The sequence below is a fragment of the Bison bison genome, unplaced genomic scaffold, assembly GCF_000754665.1.
Source record: "Bison bison bison isolate TAMUID 2011002044 unplaced genomic scaffold, Bison_UMD1.0 scf7180017864180, whole genome shotgun sequence".
NCBI classification, from domain to species: domain Eukaryota; kingdom Metazoa; phylum Chordata; class Mammalia; order Artiodactyla; family Bovidae; genus Bison; species Bison bison.
Window position 1 is genome coordinate 3316317 of NW_011494752.1, and position 24882 is coordinate 3341198.

The window sequence follows — 24882 nt, forward strand, 5'->3', positions numbered from 1 at the left end:
AGATGGCAATTCGGCGCTGATGCCGGCTGGCAGCAGTTGGGAGAGGGGAAGGAGGAGAGAGAGGGAGGAAAGGAAGGTGGGGGGGAGTTGGCACGGATACCAAGTTTTTCCCTCGAGAGACATGGTTGGGGGGGGCGGGGTGCAGTGGAGAAGAAGGAAGAAAATGACACAGAGAAAAGGAAATAAGGAAAAAGAGGCAGAGGAAGAGAATATTAAAGTTCTCTCATTCACAAGTGGGCGTCCTTGGCCCACCTCACTCATGGCCCTCTACAAATCATACCACCTAGTCGGGCTTCCCACACCTCTCTCTCTCTTCCCGCCAGCCAACCTGGAAGTCAAAGCGGCCTAGGCATGTTGTGTGTAGTGGTGCAAGCGTGTGTGTGTGTGTGCGTGTGTGTACGCCTGTATGTTGTCTCTGTTTTGGATCGCAGTAGAATGCAGTATGTAAATGAGATGGTTATTACCGCAATGTTCATCAAGCTGAGCCGAGAAGACATTAATAGCCTGATGAATATGCATGTGAATTTGTTAATTAAGTTAATTATTCTGCTGAAAATGCATTCGTCTTCCAAGGACATTTTCCCAATGATTTTTACATGCTCTAGCCATTAGTCATGCTATATTTTATCAGGGAAATGAGTTTGCTTAAGTTGTTTAAAAAAAAAAAAAAAAGAGCAAGAAGAGAAATAGAGAAAGGAAGAGGGAAAAAATGAAAGAGGAAAGAGGAAAATGTGTTGAAGTTGAGAGTCGGAAGGCATCTGGGGCCAGCCTTAAGTTTGAGGCCCAGCTGGGCTTTTGAAGCCTGCGCTCGATTTTTATGGGTATCTCACTCTAAAATTTTTGCCGTTTTTTTTGATGACAAACTTTTTTTTCCAGTGCCAAATTTCCAACACATTAATTAATTGTTGTAGCCAATTAACTGTAGTTGTGCAAATGAGTTTAGCACTAATTACCATGCAGTGCCTGTAATCACATAAAAAACTTGCTGAGAGAGAGAAAAGAGGAATGGAAAGGAGTGGTGGCAGGAGAGGAGGGTACCTGGAGTGGAGGGGCAGCCAAGGGAAGGGAAGAAGCAGAGGTCTTGGGGTTTTCTGGTTAGGTGCCATCTTGGCTTGAAGGGCAGGTAGCTGTCTCCACATTTCAGGCCTCTGACAGTCAGGAATCTCACTGGGAATAAGAGCCAGTAAAAGTGGCCTCCTTTTGTCTAAGAACTTCTACCCAGGGAATTTCCTGACTGTCCAGTGGTTAGGACTCTGCGCTTTCACAGCCAACAGCCCAGGTTCAATCCCTGGTGGGAGAACTAAGTTCCTGTAAGCCTCAGTGCGGGGCAAAAAGACAAAAACAAACAAATTTAAAAAAAACAACAAACACCAAATTCCACCCCCAAAAAAGGTTTAGAACGGATATCTCTGATAATTTCAAGAATGCAAAGTACTCCTTATAAATTCTGAAGCCCTCAGTGTTTATCCCCCATGGCTGAAATTGCTGGATAAGGACGGAGGGTGCGTTGGAAGAAGATTTGCCATTTCTGATGGGCCAAGGGAGATGGAGAAGAATGCTATGTACTCTCAGTTTGGTTCCTGAGCTGTAAGTAGACAGGCAAAGTTGTTACAAGTCCACCACAGCCACTGGAATAGGCCAGGGGAGCAATGGTAACAGCAACTGTAAAAAAAAAATCCAGTCCTAGCAGGAGGTGGGAGGAGGCAGCCTTTGGCCAGACATAGCTCCCAGGAGGAAAGCCAAACTTTCTCTCCTGCAAGCTGGCATCTCTGCCATTCATCACGTTTGGGCTGACTCTAGGTTTCCACCTGTCAGCTTCCGCCAGTGCCCAGAGGCTTAGGGATAGACCAAATGATTTCTCTAGCTCCTTCCGACTTAGCTGTCCATGATTTGGAAAGAAACAGCAGTGGTAAAGGGAGGACTAAGTGTGAACTGGCTTTTATTTTAGGCAGATAAAGACTTGTTTTTTTTAATTGAATGAGTGATGCTTGTAGTTGCCAAGGCCAGTATGTACAGAGAAGAGAGGGAGAACTTTATTTCTTGGTTTCTTCCTTCTTGGACAGAGTCCTTATGATTTCCTCCTTCTTGGCCTTGAACCGCTCTTCATGGTGCTTGTGGGCTTCCTTGGTCTTCAACCTGTGGGCCTCAGCCTGGTCTGCCAGAAGCTTCTTGCAAGCCTAGTCTGCCTTCAGCTTGCGGATATGTTCCACAAGAATCTGCTTGTTTTTGAACATATTACCCTTCACTTTAAGGTATAGGCTGTGATACATGAAGTGGTCAGTCTTCTTAGGCTCACAGTATCTTCTGAGAAGCCGGCACAGAATTCTCAGCCTCCTCATCCAGGTTACCTTCTCATCGGAGCACTGGCTTTGCCTTACCTGTGCCTATGTGGATCCCGTTCCAGTGGGTCAAGGTGTCTTTCCAGCATCGAGCCTGGGAATGGACCATCATAGTCTTCCAGATCATCAGCCCACCTTTGATCAGCTTCTAGAGCTGCTGATGTGAGGTGGCATCGGTGACTTCATTAGTCTTATTGGGGCCTAACCAGACCTTCTTTTTGTCACAGCGGAGGATGCTGAAGGCAAGCCTCTTCTGAAGCCCGAGCATACTTTTGGTTGCAGCTGCAGAGGCAAATGGTGAACTGGCATTTTTTTACTCCACTCTGCTTGCCTCGTACCGTGTCCCAGACACTGAGCCCACCCAAGGTGTATGTGCTGTGTGTAAATGACCTATAGTTCCCCACCACAAAAAAAATTAAAATGCTACTTCTCCCTTACTATTAAAATGCTATTTCTGCCATCCACCTGTCACCCCAGAATAGAAAGCTCACTTGTCATGGGACTCAGTTTCCTCAGACGTCATCAGAGACACTCAACTTCACATTTCCAAGGACAGCCTTGGCTATTTGTCCTCTGATACATACCCAAAGGCTGAGTTTTCCCTTTCCCATTCCAGGTCCCAGGTCTGTGGGAAGACTGCTCACGGGCTTCATCCACTTCAGCCTTGAGGTGTCAAAGGGGAAATGATTTCAAATGCACAGGCTATGTTGCCCCCTGCTTCAGGATATGGGCACTTGGCGTGCTCACTTGTGTCCCAGTCTTTGCGATTTGTGGAGTGTAGCCTGCCAGGTTCCTCTACCCATGGGATTTTCTAGACAAGAATACTGGGTTGGGTTGCCATTCGCTGCTTTAGGAAATCTTCCCAACCCAGGGACTGAACCTGCATCTCTTGCATTTCCTACACTGGCAGGCAGATTCTTTACCTTCATGACACTGCTCTTGTAACCTATGAAGCAAAGTTAGCAGTGAAGACCTGAACTGACCCAGGCTGCATCAGTGCTCTTCCTGCCTCTGACATCTCTCTTTTCCACATCGTCTTCCCAGCAACCTTAGTCAAGGTCTGAGAAAGCCTGCTGTAGTAGAAAGAGCCCTATTGTCTTGAGTCCCAAGGTCTTCTTTGCCATTTAACAGCATGTGACCATGGGAAAATCATTTATGAGCCTCAATTTTCCCTGTCTATGAGATGGAAGTAATAGTGGGTGCCATGACTGAAGGGTTAAGAAACTTAATAATCGTGAATATGAAACAACACTCAGGTCACCAAGAATAGGCTTTTTCATTAGTTGCTAAGTGAGCACAAAGTCAGAGCACAAAGTATTCCTTTTCAAAAAACTTTTAATTTTATTGGAGTATAGCTGATTTACAATGTTGTATTCAGTATTCTTTAATAGATTAATGGTTAAACATGGTACATCTGTGGTACATCCATATCTTGAAATAAATAAAATAAACTACTGATACATTAAAAAACTCGGATGGATCTCCAGAGGAATAAGCTGAATGAAAAAAATTCAATCCCCAAAAGTTACACAGTGTATGATTCTATTTTCAAATGACAAAATTTTAGAAGTAGAGGATATATTGGTGGTTGTCAAGGGTTAAGAAGGGGGTGACGTAGAGGCGTGATCATTAAAAGGGTAACATGAAGAATCCTTGTGGTGCTGGAACTGTGGTAGCAGATTTAAGAATTTACAGAGGTTATAAAACTGCATAGAACTTAACAGACAGGTAAAACCAGGGAAATATGACTAAGACTGGTGGATTGAAATAATGGCAATATTCTGGCTGTGATGTTATGCTACAGTTTTACAAAATGTTACTACTGGGTGAATGTGGGCAAAATGTATAAGGGAACTCTCTGTATTATTTTTACAACTGCAATTACCTTAATTTTTAAAAAGGATATGATAGATTATTAATGTTTCTGCTGGGTGTAGGAGAGAGAAGGGCCTGCCCTTGTGTTCCCACTGCAGAATTCCAAAGAGGAAGATTAAAAAATATTATTCTCATTGCATCAATAAAATGATTATAACTATGGGGAGTGGGGTATTTGTATCTGATGTAACAGTAATTCCACTCCCTTGAATTTACTTTAAACATTACAGGAAGTTTTTCACAAGAAAAAAAGAATTCTGTAAGTATTATGGTGATGGATGTTAACTAGACTCACTGTGTGACAATTTTGCAATATATACAAATATTGAACCATTATGTTGTAACCTGAAACTAATAAAATGTTATATATCAATTCTACCTCAATAAAACATGAAAAAAAAAAAAACACAAAGTTTTATGTGGTAGGATGTTCATCATGGTATTATCTGTAACAGTAAACATATCTAAATGATTAAAATAGTGGATGAGCTTTATAAATCATGACATATCTAGGTGATGAAATAGTCAACAGACTTTAAACATACTTAAAAATATAATACACCAAGAACAATGCCAGTAGTTCTTCATTTTACTGAGATGTTCTGGGTATTTAAAACAGCTAATATAGGTAAACGCACTTACAAACTGTAAAGTGCTTGGCAAGTGCTCCGTGCTGCTATCCTTTTATTTTGGCTGTGCTGCACAGCATGTAGGATCTTAGTTCCCTGACAAGGGCTGGAACACACATGCCCCCTGCAGTGGAAGCACGGGGTCCTAACCACTGGACCACCAGGGATTTCCATTCCTCTGTGTTATCTTACTGGCTGTCTCTCCCAGCTCCATTCTAGATGAAGTTGTACTTCCAGGCAGGACACTACCTGAGGAACTCCTAGCTGAAGTCATGGGTATGGGGAAACTGACTTCTTCTGGAGTGTGACTCAAAGGACTGGGGCTACTTCCTTTCCAGGAGACTGCCACCCTGTTTCAAATCATCAATAAAACTATGGACATTACCCCCAGCATTTGCACAAACTCACATGTGGCTGTAATTCCAGGGGATTCATAAGAGTCTTTGAAGAAATGTCAGCCCTGATGACTCTGAAAAAGTAGTAGACTCTACTGTATCAACCACCAGTGACTGAGCACCTACTCGGTATCAGGCACTTCCCGAGGTACTTTACACATATTATTTCACTAAATTCTCTTCACCATCTTAAAAGGTTATCTGCATTTCACAGACAAGGAAACCAGGCCTAAAAGAGGTTAAGGGATTTACCAAGGTAGCACAGCTAGTAAACAGCAGCACTGGCATTGGAACTCAAGGCTGTCAGCCCATAAATTTGCAATCTAACCACACACGCTAGGTTTAGAACTGAGGAGGAAACTGCACTGAGGTACATGTCTGGAGGAGCCCCAGAAAATTACCCCTGTTCTTCCAATGCCCCTTGGGTAAACACAGACTTAAAACCATCCAAGGCAAAAGAAAAGTCTCTAAAGAGAAGTAGATCCATTCTGAAGTCTTATATTCCATGAGTAAGTTTTTCCATATATCTAACCTCTATCGTTTCTGCTCAAATCCTATCCCGTTACCTCTCTTGTTTCCAGTGGGGATGGTGAATATATGACATGATGCCCCTCCATGAAAGGTCCTGGGACCAGAGGGGATAGAGGAGTTTCTCTTTCCCCAGGACTGCTGAGGCCTCAGTTCCCTTGGTCTCTTGGATCTTCCCCAATGTATCAAACCAAACAATGAGCAGGAGAAAATGGATTAGCAAACTAGAACAAGGAGATCAGCTCGAAGGGTGGCCTGGGACTCTCTCAGGACCTTAATGCTGGGCTCAGGGTGAAGGTAAGGTGGGCTGTTTTCCCCACCAGGCTCAGCAGCCAGCTTCATGTTTGACATCTACTCAGCTGTGGAGGTCCAGCCAGCATCGTTCATGCCAGAGCCTCTTGTTTGTCTCAATATGACATCTCGTAGAAAAGGAGGGGCCCGGGGGATTCTGCCATTCTGCATTTATTCCTCCTGTCTCAATACTACGTTGCTGTACTTGCTCAGGAGCAGCCAGTCCACTGGGGAGGGGGGCGCTTAGAGATACCCAGGAAAGAGAATAATCTTGTGAGAAGCCTGGGATCCTAAGACTTTTCTCTCAACATGACAGTCAGGAAGGAAACTGGGGCCTGAGTCCAGACACAGATTGGGAAGAAGAGGTGTCTTCCGTCCCTCTGTCTTTCCTTCCCTCCTCCATGAACTATTCTACCCTGCTGGGACCTAGGCACGCCCACTGCTCACTTTGGCTTCCCTTGGCCCACCTCTCTTATGGACAGGAGAGGGTTAAAGAGATGGTATGGGCAAGCCATAAATTTCCCATCAGTGTGGGGAGGGGAGGACTGTTGGCAGGGAGGGGGGTAAGCTGGGTGGGGGGGGAGCTGGGAAAAAGCCAGGAGGTTGTCTCTAGGTAACAATAAACACTGCAAGCAAGGAGCAGCTGTTACACTTACTCTCTCTGCATCACAATGCTGAAATAACACTAATAAACCAGTGTGCCCAATGCACAGGCATATACACATTCAGGGCCAAGTTCTGCTGTACCCCTAGAGCTGCCCTTTGCTTCAGGTCAGGGCCCTTGGTGCCAGTGGGCATACTTGTCTTGGCCTCGCTATACTTATGTGGAGGATGAGGACTGGTGAGTCAGTCTCAGAGCCAGAGTGGCATTCTCAAAAGAAGGAGGGTTTCAGAGGCTGGGGATTCTGGGTTCAGAACCAGAGGGCTTTCACCGATGGGAAGAGGTCAAATGGGGTAACTCTTGGCTGGGAGTTGGGAGGGGCAGAGGAGAGTGAGAGAGAAAAAAGTGTAGCGAACAGACAACTACTTACCATGTCTTCTCAGATTGGAGGGCATGAGGTAGCCAGAAGTGGAGTCAGGTAAATGGAGGTGGAAGTTAAAGGAGGGTTGAGGAGAAGGTTTAAGAGGTGGTATTGTGGAGTGATCCTTGTATCTCCTGAAGCTGAACTCCCCACACCAGCCTGCACCCTGCCTGGTGCCCTGAGCCTCCCCCTCACAGCACCACTTCTACAGCAGAGCCAGGTGATACGTCCGTTCAGTTCAGGGTTGAGCTTTATTATGGGTGTTCCAGCAGGGGTCCCTGGGTTCCTGATGCTGCCAGGAAGAGCTGGGGGGGGTGGAACTGGTCACATCTCCCTACACAAAGAGCAGCTGGCCTGTCCCTTTGTCTAGCCAAAACTGTCTCTGGATCCCCAGGAGCATCCCAGCAGAGGGGCCCCTCATCCCTGCTGGACAGCAGAGCTGCCATCAGTGAAAAGAATAGAAATAGGCAAATGAAAACTTAGGTTCTCTCAGAGAACTCTCCTCCGATTCTTCTCTGAGGTTAGGAAGAGGATATTTATTAACTGTCTAGATATACTGGTATCCAAGATCCTTATTTCCTTTTGCTGAAACAGGGAGGCCCCTGGGACTGTGGTCAGGGGCATGGCTAGTTCTCCTGGTCCTTTTTCTGGCCCTGTGCTGCTGGTGTGACCTTAAACATAGTATTTTATCATCCCCCTGATTCAGAAAGTCTGGAGAAGATGCACGTCGCCTACTTGGCCTGTAAGGGAAGAGAAAATCGGCACCTTTGAAGACCACAGTTTCTGTTTCCAGCAAAGAAAGTATAAGACCAAGTGGTAATCCTTCCAGGTTCTGGTCTTAAAATACTGCCCCCGTACTTAAAAAAAATTTTCTGGGTGTCAGCTGGGTGCCCAGAGCTGTGGCAGGCAAGAGAGGGCAGGGAGCAGTAGCTGTGTCTGCCCAGGAGTGCTGAGCTGCCCAGCACATTACCCTGTGTGTAGCCCATGGACACAGTAGAGTAAGAATAACTAGCCTCTCCTATCCCTTCCTCACTGAGAAGCCTCTCCCTGGGAATGCTCAGCATTCCCTGCCATCTTCTCTCCCATTTCCCTCTCTTCTTAGCTGGGGTCTCTCCTTGCCCCACAATCCAGATGAGAGACCTCTATCCACAGAGCACAGAGTTGGGGAGAAATGGGGCAAAAGGGAGCTCTAACAGGCCCAGATGCCTTCTCCTCTGTCGTTATCATGAGCCACCCTCTATTGTTATGAGTCACCAGAACCTTGAGCTCAGCTGAGCTGCCAGCAGCCTTCTCCCTCCCTACAGCCACTCCAGCCAGGCAGACAGGCACCTACAGGACCCAAGAGCCCACCATCTTCCTACTTCCAGGGCCACAGTCCCCTTCTTCATCCCTAGGAATCTGCACCACAGACACACTGAGAAGAGTTAGAAAGAAGTGTGAGAGACCCCAGCATGTGCTCTGTGCTGTAGCAGAGAGCCAGCTGCCTGTACGGCAGAGCAGGATCACCAGCCAGGAAACCCAGCACAACCTGGGCACAGAGCCTTGTCAGCATGTGAGAGGATGCGTGAGACAGGATGGGGTAAGAAGGCTTTTTCAGGAGCAGGCATCTCCTCCTGGCTCCCTCTCTGGTCACTGTCTCTTCTCCTTGGCTTCTCTCTCCAGGTATTGATGGACATCATGGCACTGACATCTCTGAAATGTCTTCCTTCACCTCCTCCATGGCTTTGGGACTTAGAGAATGGTCTGCATGATAACCTTCGAGGTGTCAAGGTGGGAGGTTCAGACATCCAGCTCTCTTACCAACCAGTGGGACACACTGAGGGAGAAGGAGGAAAGGAGCCCCATCAGAGTAAAAGTTAAACCTGGGCCAACACAGAGTCCCTCAGCAACCCCTCTTCTCTAGAGCGCAGGGGATACTGGGTACTGCTACCTCTGCCTTCACTTACTTCAAGTCTATCCCTCTTTCCCTGCAAAAGCTCAGGGTTACTTCTGGATTCCAGAGCAGGCTCCAGGCTCTGATTCCAAGGCTGCAGATGTCATACCTTTGGTTAAATCTTGAGAGTGTGAGGCAGAGCTAGTGGAGATTGAGGGGAGGGAAGTCTTTTTCCTGAGAGAAACATGAAGAATCTATCAATAATTGAATGGTTTAAGGGCCTTTTAGCTCCTCCAGCATACCTCTAATCCTGGAGTAGGGGTAGACAAGGGGTGAGAAAGAGGGCCTTCAGAAAGCCTGACGCCTCTTGTCTCTCTCCACCGAATGCTCTTCCGTTGCTCTGTTTCTCTAAACAAGAGCCATCTAATAAATCCCCTCAACAACACTCAGTATGAATAGCCTACTTTGAGTTAGGTAGCAACCCCCCGCCCAAAAGTGGGACTACAGGCCTCAGTTTCCAAACTCCCCCTCTCTATCTTCCTTCTTTCTAGCTTCTCCCTGACCTCCGCCACACCTCTTCCTGCAGGTCCTTGGAAGCAGGGGAAATGCAAGGGGGCCTTCTCATCTTGTTGGTAGTAGAAAGGGCAGAGAATCAAGACAGCCAAGGAGATGGCCCTGAGGGTCTAAGAAAAGGGCAAAATGAGCCTGGGGGCACTTAGAAAGGCACATCTGGGTCTTTCCTAGGGACTTTGGGGATATTAAATGGTGAGTGTACTGAGATGAGAACGTATTTCTGGGAGTAGGGCATAACTATTGGGGGCTTGGAGAGTGTGACAAAGTTTCTAAAGCTCACACAGCTTTCCAAGCTCTCTGCCCATCCTTGTCCAGACCTCAACTTAGTCTCATGAAGCACAGAACAAACAATGTTGAATTTTTTTTTAATGTTGACTTTTTTGAGGAAGGAAGGAGACACTAGGAAATGCCATCTTTGGCAACTTGGTGGGCAAGTCACTTCTCTCCATAAGTCTTTCTTAACTCTAGCATCTGAACAGTGAAGGAGGTGGGGGTGGGGACAGCTGGAAACATGCCCCTCTCTCAAGTGTTCATCAATACCTTATAGAATCAGACGGGGCTTCACTAAGAGCTTTGGGCCATGGTGCTGCACAAATACAGAGGCATTTCCGACTCAGCTTTCAGAGCCTTGAGTTTTAATTCTATCTCTCTTCTTGGCCTAGACATAGGATAAGACCACACCTTGCTACATTTTGGGGCATAATTTTCTCTAGTAGTTTTCACTGCAGCAGAAAAATCTGATAAGATCTCAGAAAAAGCTCAATATTTAGTCGCCATTGGGGAATCTATACCTTGGTTAAGGAACTGGGGAAGCTGATGTATTTCCTTCCCTGTGCCTTTTAGAATACAGTAAAATCTCATGGGATTGGGTAGTTCTGGAGGATCTGTCTACATGAAAGCAAGGGAATGGAGATGCCCTCTGGAACAGACTGTATAAGGGAAATGTTCCCTCAGTAATGCACCCACCTTACTCCCTTAAGTTTCTTTCAAAACTCAGAGGTCAGAGACAGGAGACTCCAAGAAATGGAAAATAATACTCTGCCAAACCTTTCCCCTTGACTTTCCTCCCAATACCCTACCTACCTACATTTTCTGGTGTTCCCAGGAATTCCCCAAATCCAGGAACAAAAGTAACTCCAGGACAAGATTCAACTGTTTCCCTTCTCTGGGTCTCCGTTTTCACATCTGTAAAACGAATGGTTTGAAAAGATGAGCTCCAAGTTCTCGTCCTTACAACAGTACAGGTCTATGATTCACCCCAAGGCATCAGCCCTCATTTGCATGTAATCTCCATGGCACCTATTTTATGTCTAAACACACAGAAATATCTCTGAACCCTGCCCCTCTCCTCCCTCTCACCGGAGTCTCTGGTTCGTTGGTCCCTAGCTCTTATCCTCACCCTTCAAGGACCTCAAAGCTCTGTCCTCACCTTCCTTTCACAATTTTACAGCACTCACTGGGACAAGCTCAATTGCACAAAACTGGGGAACAAGGAAACAGCCTTACCTAATATTTCTGGCTGCAATTTGGGGGCTCAGAACTGAGTCAACTGGTGAGGTTCTATCCTTTTTGAAGGTCCTGGCAGTTGGGGGGAAATCCCAGTGCCTCTCCTCCTCCTCCACCTCGCTATTCTCCATGCCAGAACGCAAAGTGGCCAGTGATTGATGGGCCTGGGTTCCCGGTAACCGCACCCAGTGGCCCAATCCTCCTCCCCTACCCAATCTCTCCCCTGTCCCTATTCAGAGATCAGATTGTCTCATGTTGGTCCCTGAGGTCCCATTAATTAAAAATACATCCAATTAAATGGCAGGTGAAAACGTGCTATTGGAGCTCTCCCACCCCCTGCCCCAGCTTGGTCCCCCCCACCCCCCTTTTAAGGCTCAGCTGTGCTTTGAGCTGAGAAAAAAAAAAGAGAGAGAGAGGAAGAAAGAGGGAGAGGGAAGAGGAAGACATAGAGGTGGGGGTATGGGGGAAAGCTATTTGAACCTCTGCCAGGGTAGCATGTGCCAGCCTGGGAGGGTGGCACTGTGCCCTGGTGTCTAATTTCTGGAGGTGTGAGTAGGTTCAGTCAGCTGGGTACCCACTTCCATTTCCCTTAAAGGGGCAGAGGGAAGTCAAAGGTGGTGGCTAGCTGTACTGCCCTCCTTCTGGGTTTGGTGAGTGAAAGGTAGACGTGTAAATGGTAGAGGGCCCTTAAGACAGGGTGTGATGTTCAGGGGTTGCAAGAGGCTGAAGCTTCTATTCTTGGTATACTCCTGCTCTTCCCCAAACTGCAAAGAAGATAACGAGAAGCATGGTGGGACCCAGGTGGCAGGGCATGGCATGGCATGGCTCCCCTACCCCTGCCCACAGGAAAGCTGAGAAAAAAATGGAGGAAGGAAGGAGCCATGATTTGGGTGGGAGCAGATGAGTCAAATAGGATAAAATATACCAGCATGGACATTTGCGTGGGCAGCACCTTATAAGTAAGAGGCTCTGGAGGGACCTATTTGTTCTTTCTCTGTGCAAAAAGCAGCAGTAGTAGTACAAAGTCACCTCAATCTGGCAGGCTGTGAGTAGGGCATCTTTTCTCCTTCACATTTATGGTGTCCCCAGCATTTTGTAAGGCATATGTCCCGTCTTCCACCCCTCTAAAGCCTTCTGGCCCCAAGCAAGGCAAAGTTAATAGGCACTGAGAGCTGCTGGGTGAGGAGCTATGAAAAAAGGAGTAACTAAAAGTGGTACTCAGAATCCAGGCAGTACTGGGGGTATCTGCCAACTGAGGGCCCCCGCCTGGCTTCCCTGGCAGTCTCAGTACCTCCTCACTTCACTTTAACGCTAATTGGAGATTTTAATCTGCGCTGCTGCTCTGCTCGGGGTGCTGGGGGGAGCGCCAGCTGTGCAGCAATTCCAGCAGCACCGACTGTTTAATCAAGCTGTCCTCCTGGGGAGGGACCCTCGGGCATGGGGGTAGGAGGGAGGAGGAGAACCTCTGTCATATACCTTAGCCTGTTCAGCCTAGAAGGGCTTCCTGGAGACTGAGGACCAAATGTGGGAGACCTTATTCCCACAAGGGCTCCATGGCCCTTGGATCCTTAGTGGAGCCAATACACATATGGGAGCACCATGAGGCTTAAGGGCCAAAGCAGTTCCCATCCCATCCTGCTTTCTGGCACCTTTTTTGGCACAGAGTCCCAGAGTGTCCTGGGTGTCCTTTAGACACTCAGGCTGTAAATATCTTTCAGATCATCTGAGCCCTGCAGGTTTGTGCTGGGAGAAGTGATGGGGGCATAGAAGGCTGAACTTTGCTATTCTCTCAGTCTTCTCAGTCCTCTCCCTTCCTCTTAAGAGAGTTAACTCTTTAAGAGCTACTTCTTTTGAAACAATTATCATAAGAGATTTTTTTTTTTCTCTCTCTGAAAACCCAGATACCTCCAAACTCTGGGCTGGAAAGTGACTGTCTAGAGGCTGAGGACAGGTGGAGCCTGTTACACCCCTAAAGAAAGAAACACCTGTACAAGGTGTTTGGTGCCTAAAACTAGGAGGCTTCCCAGGTTTGACTGGGAATCTATTGACATGTCAGTCCACTAGGGAAGAGCATTCAGGGTCTCAGGCCATTTTTTAAGGAAGATCAAGTGCAAGAACAATTAACTATTCTTCTGGCTCCTTGGGCTTCTGGACTCAGGCTCTCTGAGGATGTTTCTCACCCCTGTCTCAGGGAAAGAGTGTGGTGTCCCGCCTCTCCCTTCACCCAAATGCTGTCCGCTAAGGGGCAGGAGTTTTAATTGGTCAGCAGCGCCCTCGTGTGGCAAAAACCAAGGCTGTAGCAGCCCAAGTGGCCCAGAAGCTTCGAGGGATCAGACATCCAGATTGACAGAGGGGTAGTCACGGAGAAGGCAATGGCACCCCACTCCAGTAGTCTTGCCTGGAAACTCCCATGGACGGAGGAGCCTGGTGGGCTGCAGTCCATGGGGTCGCTAAGAGTTGGACACAACTGAGCGACTTCACTTTCACTTTTCACTTTCATGCATTGGAGAAGGAAATGGCAACCCACTCCAGTGTTCTTGCCTGGAGAATCCCAGGGACGGGGGAGCCTGGTGGGCTGCCATCTCTGGGGTCGCAGAGTTGGACACGACTGAAGCGATTTAGCAGCAGGCACGGTACTCCAGGTACCCAATACTTGCGGAGACATTTCCTACTTTCTAACACCTAACTCTCCATCCATCCCACCCTAACTGCCTCACCTCCAATTCAAGGTATGTGCCTACCAGGGGAGGGGGCACCTTACCCAGAGCTGGCATTTGCTCAGGCCTACTGCTTACACTGTCTGGATTGCACGCGTAAAGAGCGATTGTTGACAGAGGAGATCTAAGGTCAAAAGGGTAAGCTGATAACTACAACGGCAGGAGAGGCTCTGGAACCCTTGCCAACTCCCTGCAGGTGCCAGACAAGAGCTGCCTCCTAAGCTGGAGACTGAGTTTTACCTACTGATGGGTTCTGCCCTACAGTGATCCATTTGCTACTCCCTGGATGTGTCTTGGAATGAACAGGGACAGACTCTTAAGAGTCTGAGATCCTTGTCCTCAGGAATGGACACAAGATAAAAACCTTTCCCTCAAAAGATTCAAGTTATTCCCCAAGGTTCCAGGCCATAGGGTAGAATGCACATCTGGGACTTCAGGCTTCCAACCCTGAGAAGGGCTGCGTGTCATTAGACCCTAACACTATCCATTTACTGCTCCTTTCTTCCCTCACCCACTAAATGGGAGAAATGGTTTTGAATTACAGAAAAGAGGACGGTATCTAACATTAGGAACGTCGCTCTAAAAATTAGGGCTGGAAGTCACCAAGCCAGAGAGCTGAGTAAACATGGCCTTCCTGATTTGTTTGGAGATATTTAACAATAGACAGAAATATTCCCAGAGAGAAATATGATCCTGTTTGGGGTTGGAGGGTAGGGAGAGGAGAGCACCTACCTCGCCGGAAGAAGGGTAGGGGTAGGCACTGTAGGTTGGTGACCTGCTCAGTTCTGGGCACTGAGGACGGGAATAAGCAGGCTGGCAGACCTCTACTTCCGGTGTCCTGCACAGTGTGTGGACGGGGGGATCTCCCATCAAACCTGGGAAGGATGTGGAGAAAGATGAGAAGTAGTAAAAAAGGGACATCAATGTCCTATCCTCAGAAGACAGAGAAAATAGCTTCTTGGGGAAAAAGAAGGCAGGGCTATGTGTGAATGACGTAGTGGGTGAGTGAGGCAGGTGCTGTAGAGAGGCTGAGAGTAACCGATATTAGCATCACATCATTGAGTAATAGCTGACCAAGAGATAAGAACAGGGATGAAGTGACCACTAATGTCAATAAAGGGCGTTGCCCATTCTAGCTAGGAGGGAGGAACTGCTAATCAGAAGGTAGGACACTGGCCTTCCCTGGTGGTCCAGTGGTTGAGAATCTGCCTGCCAGTGCAGGGCACGTGAGTCTGAACCTTGGTCTGGGAGGATTCCACATACCATGGGCAACTAAGCCTGTGTGCCACAACTGCTGAACCTGCGCCCTAGAGCCTGTGCTCCCAACCAGAGAGGAGACCCCCATCTAGAGAAGTCTGATGCACAGCAACAAAGGCCCAGCACAGCAATACATAAATAAAATTTTATTTTAAAAAGAAGGTAGGACACCATAGCAGAGTCAAAAAAAAATTTAAAGCTCTCCTAAGGCAATAGAAATAAAAGCAAAAATTAACAAATGGGACCTAATCAAACTTATAACCTTTTGCACAACAAAGGAAACTATAAACAAAAAGACAACCTACAGACTGGGAGAAAATATTTGCAAATGATGTGACCAACAAAGGCTTAATTTCCAAAGTATACAAACAGCTCATACAACTCAGTGACAAAAAAAACAACTCAGTCTAAAAACGGGCAGAAGACCTAAATAACCATTTCTCCAAAGAAGACATATAGATGGTCTACTGACATGTCTCTATCGATACATGAAAAGATGTTCAACATCACTAATTATTAGAGAAATGCAAATCAAAACTACAATGAGAGACTTTCCTGGTGGTCCAGTAGTTAAGAATCTGCCTGCCAATGCAGGGGTCATGGGTTTGATCCCTGGTCTGGGAAGATTCCATATACCATGGGGCAATTAATTAATGTGTCACAGCTACTTAAGTCTTCATGCTCTAGAGCCTGTGCTCTGCAACCAGAGAAGCCACTGAAATGGGAAGTCTGTGTACTGCAACTAAGAGAAACTCCCGCTCGCCACAACTAGAGGAAGCCTGTGAGCCACAACAAAGATCCAGGGCAGCCAAAAAAAAAATCAATTAATTAAAAAAAACCTACAATGAGGTACCACCTCACACTGGTCAGAATGACCATCATTAAAAAGTCTACAAATAACAAACTCTGGAGGGTGTAGAGAAAAGGGAACCCTCCTGACACTGTTGGTAGCAATGTAAATTGGTGCCGCCAAGATGGAAAACAGTATGGAGGTTCCTTTAAAAACTAAAACCAGAGTTTCCATTTGATCCAGCAGTCCCATTCTTGGGCATATATCGAGACAAAACTATAATCTGAAAAGATGCATACACCCCTATAAGTTCATAGTATTTACAATAGCCAACACACAGAAACAACCTAAATGTCCATCAATATATGAGTGGATAAAGAGGATGTGGGACATATATACAATGGAATACTACTCACCCATAAAAAGAATAAAACAATGCCACTTGCAGCAACATGGATAGACCTAGAGATTATCACACCAAGCGAAGTAAGTCAGAAAGAAGAAGTCAAACACTATATCACTTACATGTGGAATCTAAAGATATAGAGTACAGACTTGTCATTGCCCAAGGGGAAGGGAGAGAGATAGATTAAGAGTTTGGGACTAGCAGATACAAATTGTTAAATACAGAAGGATTAAACAAGATCCTATTGCATAGTACAGGGAACTATATTTAATATCCTATAATAAACCATAATGGATAATAATTTTTAAAAAAAGCTAAGGTAACTCCCCTGGAGATCTTTGGGACTAAGAACTTCCCTGAGACTGTATGTGTGTGTGTTTAAGTGTTAATCCCTTATAAAAGCAGCCCAGTGGCCTCTGATTAGCTTAAGATCCCTACCTGGCTTGAAACTCTGTGAAAGAGAGTGAATTTGCCAGGGCTCCGGATGTCAGGTAACTAATGGACATTACCAAATTCCTCAGGGGCCATTCCTCCTCCTGCTGCTGTCACCTGTAAAAGAAAATGACATGTAACATTAGACATGAGATAAGGGACCAGACACCAAAAAGGGTATATGCTCTTTCACTCAAGGAGCACGGCCATAGTAGGTAAAATGATGACGATGATCACCACTCTTCTACTTCACAGAGCTGAGAAAGATTCAGATGAACCTGAAGTACACGATCAAAGCCAGTTTTAAGTTTTCTAAGATTCCTAACTCCAGGCAAGTAGCTCCCAGTCTAGTAAAGTAAAAACTATGCTTCCTTTACTTGAGAGAAAAATTGGGAATTCAACATAAAAGGAAGCTCTGAAACCCAGAATTATAAAGGGCAATGAAGGTTCGATGTGAATGCAAAGTTAATGCAAGAAAGTGACTCAAAAGAGGATAACTAATTTTAGATTAGATAATCAGATTGTTCTGAAGGCTCTCTTGTCCAAAACATCTTCTTAAAGAAAGGCTCAGGACTTTCTATGAGACAGAAAGGAGGTTTGTGGGACAGCAGATTTGACACAGTTTGGGCAGGTAGGTTTGTATATTCCCTATGTAGGGATGAATCTGCATGGGGACCAACTTCACATTTCTCCTGTGCTATGAACCACGGTGTGATGGAGAAAATGTAAAGATATGTACTGGGATCTATTTGTCATCAGCAATCAAAACTCATTTTGCAAACCCCCTGCCTCTCTGACCTATACCTATAACCTAGACCTAGATCTATCTCTAAGCTGCCTTTCTCCCAAGATTTTGCTTCCAGTTTAGGAACTCGTTAGCATTCCCCTCCAGGCTCAGGGGCTCCCAGACTCATATGCCCAGAAAATAAGCATTGGAAAGGACATCTGGGAGAGGCCCAAAGAGGGGAAGGGAGTCTCAGCACCAGAGTGAGATGACTTTAGAAACTGCCATGCCTGTCAGCCCGCTGAGCACACTATTCAGGACTCAGGTCACTGTGGAGCACACCACCTTCTTTCCGCTCCACCAAAGAAGAAAACCAACAATCCAAAACTAAAAACATAAGGGAGAGGAGTAGAGTTCACCTCGCCCCCAATTTGCCTGTAATCTCAGAGTATCTTATTTTACTGAGTTCCATAATCCCTTCTCTCATTCAGCAGCTCCCCTTAGTTTCCCAGCAACTGAGATGTTTTCTTTCTCTTTTCCTTCTGATTATTTTCAATATAGCTGTATTATAATGCAAAGGAGCCTGAGTTGAAATTTAGGGTAAATTCCTCACAAAATCTCTGAGGATCTTTTCCTACTATCCAACCCCTGGATGATGGCTGGGAACAAGCTCCCTGAATTTGGGGTAACTCTGAGGCATCAGGATCTTTGGTTATGACTTGCCACTTGCTTCCCAACGAGCCAGAGTTCTTGACTCTAAATAAAAATTAGTCGTACAATTTGCATGTCATTGGGTCTTTGAGGTAAAAACATATAAAGCTTCTCAGTTTTTCTACTAAGTTTTTAACCTAACTTTCCCCCTCTATCTGTCCTTCCCCTCCTGACCTGCCCCCCAAATCTCACAGCCTTACTTTCTTTCTTGAGGAAGCACAGGACTGTCAGGAACTGATGCTCTTAAAATTGGAGGCTCTATACTCAATAGGTTAAGATCCTAGACTCTTGGCTTCTAGTCTTGGCTGGCGGCTGCTAACTCACTGTGAGACTGTGGACAAGGCATTTCGTTTCCCTAAGCCTCAGTTTCTTTCTCCATAAATTGGGAAGTTGAATTAGATGGTCTCTAGTTTCCTTTCTAGCACTGGTCATCTGTGATTCTATGAGGAAGAAGACATACTGTCCTTCCATCAGGAAGCGAAGTATTCCTGCCCTTCATACTTTTCTCTCAGGGCTACAGCATAGAGAAGCTCCTCTGTAGATGCCTGCCTTCTCAAGCTGGCTTAAATTAAGGGACGAACAAGTGAGTTCCAGTAGGAGGCCAAACTCCTTTCATTATGAAGAAATGATGTTAAAAAGGTAATCTAATTCTAACCCTGAATCTTGACAAAGCAGATGAGACAAGGCGGGTATGGGGCACAAAAAAGCATGACACCCCCCCTTGCCCCCAACACACAACTTAAGACTGTTTAAGAGTCTGAGCACACATTTGGCCTTGCCCTAGGGAACTCTGTATAACCAGTGACTGCTTAAGCCAATACAACTGTGTGTGGATGGAAGAAAGCACAGACATGTGTAAATACTTCCAGAGCATAGGTGTAGATGTTGTCAATACACATACACTCATCCTGTTCTCTCTTACTTTAGGCCTATATGTGCTGTCTGAGAAGCTATCGTGGGAGGGGACACCGCATCCAGGTCTTTCCCCTCCCCAAAGTCAGAAAGGAAGAGACAGTGAGGCAGGAGCTACTTGGCTTCCTATAAATTGTTTTGTCCTTCCTCACAGCTGCAATCAGAAGCTAAGGGTTCCCGCAGGCCTTGTTCTGATCTGCTGCAGGCGATGGAGGGTTTTTGAAACCGAGAGGACTTGGCTGCAGCCCCATTTCAGCTGCCATTGGGGCTGGCTAATGGCCTCATTCGGGAAGACCCCCGCCTGCTGCACTAAAGAGTCCCCCGCCGACCCCCTCCCCAGTCCCAACCCAATTAATAAATGGGGGCTCCCACTTTATGGCTCTGGGAGAAGGAACCAGAGATACAAATGACCCCTAGGGAGGGAGAGAAAAAGGCCTTCCAAGAATCAAGCCAGAGAATTGTGCATCCACAGGCACATGCTGCCACAGGCTAGTCATATCCCACTTTCAAAGCATTAACGGGGAAGAAACTGGCAAAAAAACTGTATTTTCTTTCCCAGATCCAGAGTGGGATAGCATTTCTGAAGTCTGAGGGTACACCCCAGGAATCAACTCTCTTTCACCTGGTTCTCCAATCTGAAAAAGACAGAGTGCAGGTGACCATCTGGGCACATAGCACACACTCAACTATTTTCTAGGGGCTATCCCTCCTACTAAACTCTGCAATACTGAACACAGACATATCCCATCAATTATTTGGTTAATAAACATTTTCTACTTCTTAAAAACAAAGCAGCTACCTCCTTCCAAAATCTCATCACCATGAACAGTATAAATATGTCCTGAGGTTATCATCCTTACCCTATCTTGTATTTCTCCCCTCACATCCAAACTATCATCAAGCCTTGCTAATTCTACTGACCCCTCTCTTCTCCTTCCCCTTGTCTTACTCTAGTTGCAGCTCTTAGGGCCTTACATCTGGACAAGAACAGTAATATCCTAGCAAGTTTTTCTGCTTCCATGACCTAGTATAGCTGCAAAAGTCCTGAACATTGTGTTCATCTCATCATGCTCTATTCTGTTGCTGCTTACCAAATCAAATTCCCCATTCAGGCCACCAAGACTGTTCCTTCATTTCCTAATATTTTTTCCTTTATTATCCTGACTACTCCATTCATAGCCCTCTGCATAAAACACAAAAGAAACTTTCTATAAGTTTTCTCTCTCCAATCACCTTCCTCCCTTCTGTTTCATGTCCTCTATCTTTACTACCTTCAAAGAATCTTTTCTGGTTAACTCTGGTTTTTCCCATTATTTCTTTGCTTTGCTTACCTCTGTACTAGGTTACTGTTTTATTTTATAACCTGCATCAGTGTGTTCACTTATAAACACCAATCTCTCCACTTCCCACTCAACTTTAAGAGTCATCTCTCACTAGATCCAGAAGCTTCCAAAGATGGGACCCTCCCATAATCTTCCCCAGAAGTTGCCCTGTACTCAGGACATGATCCAGCTAATGATATTACTGCTCCCCATAGAAGCAACCCTCAAGGTATAACTCTTGGAATATCATATCAAACAACTACATCAAATACAAACTTATTTTTGTACAATGTCAACTCTCAGGCTGCCACGTGCCGTTACCAACACTGAGCTTGGTACTGAGTCTTTTCAAAATTACAAATTGTTTCATGACTTCAAAGTGTGTTGCAAAACAAAACAAAAATATTGGGAAAAAAAAAAAGTACAGTAACCATAGGATTTTATCTTCTTAATGCATAGTATATATACTGCTTTCTTTGAAGCCCCCTTAGGATGAGAAGTCCGATTTTGTTCCCTAAGATTTATCCTATATTCTCAGGTCATGACCTAATTTTCTAGAACGCAAATCAATCCCAGAGGCAACAGTAAGGTTGTTTCCTACCAGCCTTGCCTGTAGCTGGTCTCTGACCATCACATTTTTAGAAGGTCCCTTGGAATAGAGAAGTTATTCATGAGTCGCTCTCAACTACTTAGGAAGTACTTCCTGAGAGTAACTTCACTTCCAAATACTGACACCACTTCCTCTGGTTTAGCCCTGTGTGATTTTGTTGTTGTGTGTCGCTAAGTCGTATCTGACTCTGCAACTCTGTGGACTACAGCACACCAGGCTCCCCTGTCCTGTGTGATCTGACAGGAAAAAGTGACCTGCCACCTCCTTTTATCTCCTACATATTGCTCAGAACAATAAGGACTTGCCTTTTATCCTTTCCATTCTTTAGCCTCAAGGTGCTTAATAGTCTAGATAATAAAAGCAAAGGTACTGGGATACCCAACATATAGTAGGTTCCAGACAATGTTAGTCACCATTTTCTCCCTTCTTACTCCCAATACTTTCTCAACCTTTCTGGGTCTGTTTTTTCATTGCCTAACGATGGCACTAAACTAGACAAATTAATGCCCTTTTGTAGCTCTAGCATTCTCTGACTCAGATTCATATATTCTGGTTTGTTTGCTCTTCTATGCATCATCCTCACTTGTATCTAAAATGAAGGGGAGAGGAATAACATTATAGTTTCCAGGTTGACCTAAAACATATAAAACCACCTGCAGGGGAATGTTAGTACTCCAAAAATACAAGTAATTTTTAGCTTGGTATATCCATATCATTTCCTCCTTAATCCTGGAATACTCTCTTGAACTACGTAGATAGCAGTGCTAAGCAAAATGTCCTATATATAAATTATTTGCTTAATGTAATCTAGTTTCCCGAGTGAAACTGTCTGCACAGCATCCCTCAGTTTAAGGGTTTCAGGCCGATCCTCCAACCATAAAGGTAACACTACTGTAATCAAGGGGACGCTTTACTCTTTAATGGGGCCTCCTTGAAATAAACTGTGAATCTTTAATGCAATTATTCCCTTTCACTACCCCAACCACAATTTTGCCTACCACTCTATCTTATCTCTTCTTTAAAAGCAATTATACACTGTTTCTTTCTGCAGCCCCACTACCAGACTTCTCCAGTTCTCCCTTCTTTCCTTTATTTCCATTTCCTTCTCATATTGCTTCATTTTATATGAGAACTTTGGTTCCCTAACAGAAATTGCAAATACTAATTCAAGGCCAAACCTAGAAGCTCCTGAATTTATAAAAGGGATCAGGCTCCTAAGTTTTCTCTAGCTCTCTGAATTCAGCCTCTTTTCTCCAGTGCCAAAAGCATTCAAAATTGCATAAGCCTTGGTGGAGAGGGTTATCCGTCCACAAGCTGACCCTAACCAAGGGTGTCCCTCATCAAACACAAGAGGGATCCTCTTCCTGAGACAATCCATCAGAAAGGCTCCTAAAAGACAAGACGTTTAGCTCAGCTCTTCACTTTGCTCTGCTACACTGTAGCCTTCTAAAGGTCTCTCCATGCTGCCTCCCTCAGGGGTGATTTTGGACTTGGATAAAATGTCCTTCACTCTTTTCGAACTATCAACATGATCTTCAAGTTACAACCATACCAGAGCACAACATCCCCATATCTAACTATTTTCAGGTCCGAAGGAACTTATGTCTAAAAGAGTTGATTTCATGGTTATACCTTCTCATTCTATGATGAATGAGAACTATGATGTGGCTGAGGGCTGCATACAGCTTTATTAAGAACTACCCACTTAGAAAGTATTAAAGACTAACTGTGTATCAACCTCTTTCTTTCAGCCTTGGACTACTAATTCTTGAGACAGAGATATGAGAGCAATCCAGCGGTCAAGTGTTTTGGCAACCTACTGATTAATCATCAGGGCATCAGAGCAACCCTCACGTGCTCGCTCTCTTCTCACCAAGCTTTACTTCCTAGAGACACCATCTGCAACTGAGCTATTAGCAAAAGCAAGTTTCAGCATATAAGGGAAGAGAATGAAGTGAAGGTTGACCAGTTAAAGAATCTCTTGTACTCCACAACATAAAGTACTGCAATAATTAAAAGCTCCTTTCATAGCTCTTAGCAATAAGAAAGTTATTTTGCTTTTTCTTTCACCTTTCACCCCATTAAGTTTGTCTCCTGAATTGCTTCTCACTACCCTTCAAAACTACAAAGCAGCAGTAATTCTAAATTCCTTGCAGGATTAAGCAATCAATATCTCTGGCAGGACTAAAGCATGAGAATTGGGAAGTGAGTGGAGAAAAGAAAGATAGGAAATGAAGTGGACGGACAGGAGATGGAGAGCTAGCTGCACATGGTGAGAGGTGTGGCGGAGTACCACCAGTGATTCCTTTAGGTGTCAAACCTCCCCCAACTGGCTTGGAGTAAACTCTCACTTGAGTACTACTAAGGCTATATAGGAACACTAGAAATGCCACACCTGGACAGAAAAATTAACCAAAGTGTCCAGGAATGCTCTTCCTCTCAGGACAACCAGGAGACTTAGCAGTTCATTTCTCCTTTGGAATGTTTGACTATTTACTTGCTTGAGGAACTCCCCACATCCATTTCCCCTAGCCCTTCAGGATGACTAAGTTGTGAACAGAGAAGTAATTCAAAACCTTTAAAAAAAAAAAAAAAAGTCAAGCTATGGGGCAATCTTTAATAATAATGAAAATCCCAGTTCAGCACAAAGAACTGTTAACTTACTTGAGGCATTAACCATACCACACAGTTAAGGATGCCTATCTTGGAAAAGATAGTGCCTAAGAAATTTAGGTACTGAACAGTATGGTTCCTACTTAGAAACAGCCTTGAGTGTGATGGAGAAAAAAGTCCAGCTTAGATAGGTCCTCAGCTTTCAGGCCAAGATTTGAAGACTGTCATTGCTATGAAGCAGAAATAATATTCTCTATTAGGTTGAAGTTCACACTCCTAGTCATGAACTTGCAGTATAAAAAGACTGAAAATGAATTCCTTTTCTCTGGAGACTAACAAGAAACACAAGACTCCAGGAACTGGAACAATCTTGAGCTCTCCATTCTCCTTGGGTAAAGATATGACAGCCCACAGGCAAGGGAACATCATACTTAAACTGTCGGGATTCAAAAATACACTGGCAATCCTCATCACCAGTTTTTGAATTAGATTTCTTCCTAATTTCCTTGTTCTGCTGTACTCCTTAATCTTGTATGATTGCTTATTCCACACACAACTTCCTGATACCTATGTCCCCTCTTCTTGTCTCCTGATACTTTTCCTGTCCTGTCTACTTATGTCCTAACTAGCAGGACTGCAACAGACATTACAAGGGAAAGTTTGGTCTTGTGTGTCTTAAACCATGAGAGAGAAGGGAAAGCAATTTTCTCCTCAGTTGGAGACAGGAAAAGTTTTGGAAATAACAGGAATTTTACCCCTATCAACAATTTTGACTTACTTCCTGGATTGGCAATGTATCAGGAAATCTCAACAGAGCTGGGAACACTAATCCATCCCCATGCTGACCTTACTCATGGTAACACAGGAACTGGTGTGGGGATGAGGGTCTCTGATTGAAGAGATTATTTTTTGGCCTAAACAGCCTCATACCAACTTCTTTTGATGATGGTTGAGCTCAAACCCACTTACCTCTCCTTTCAGAAGGAGTCAGGGTACATGAAGCTCAACTCTTTTGACGGCCTGGCACCATCATTACTTTTGTACAATGGTTTTCTACTTTAGAAAATCACATCTTATGGTTTCCCCCAATTCTTATTTTCTAGTTCCCAGTATAATGTTTTGAAGCACCTCTTCAAACCCTAAGAACTTCTTTTTCTGGTAGTCTATGAGTCTACAGAGATTCTGAGACACAGCACCCCTAGCATAAAATGGAGGAAAAATGCCCTTTATATATATAATTAGATCTGCTCAAAGGGTACAAATTAAGAAGTAAATGCAATGGAGCAAAAGTGGTATAGTAACAGGAAATATTTAATTTTCCAATCTCCACTTTCCATTTTTATAAACTGAAAGAAAA

At 44.9% G+C, this 24882-nt stretch overlaps 1 protein-coding gene and 1 pseudogene across 3 annotated transcripts in view; both read right to left on the reverse strand.

Moving 5' to 3' along the window:
• Nucleotides 1-2033: 2033 nt before the first annotated feature.
• LOC104990539 lies at nucleotides 2034-2607 on the reverse strand (annotated as a pseudogene).
• Nucleotides 2608-7426: 4819 nt separating this feature from the next.
• The window catches only part of CDK12 (cyclin-dependent kinase 12), a 59393-nt gene continuing 41937 nt past the window's right edge, over nucleotides 7427-24882 (reverse strand). The window contains exons 15-19 of one of the 3 annotated variants that reach the window (XR_825521.1): nucleotides 16640-16750; nucleotides 14481-14623; nucleotides 10609-10710; nucleotides 9026-9186; nucleotides 7427-8895 (exon numbers count right to left, since the gene is read on the reverse strand). The gene's annotated coding sequence lies outside the window, so the exon portion shown is untranslated. The remainder of the gene's footprint in view (nucleotides 8896-9025; nucleotides 9187-10608; nucleotides 10711-14480; nucleotides 14624-16639; nucleotides 16751-24882) is intronic. The other 2 variants (XR_825520.1, XR_825522.1) reach the window with 2 other exon arrangements.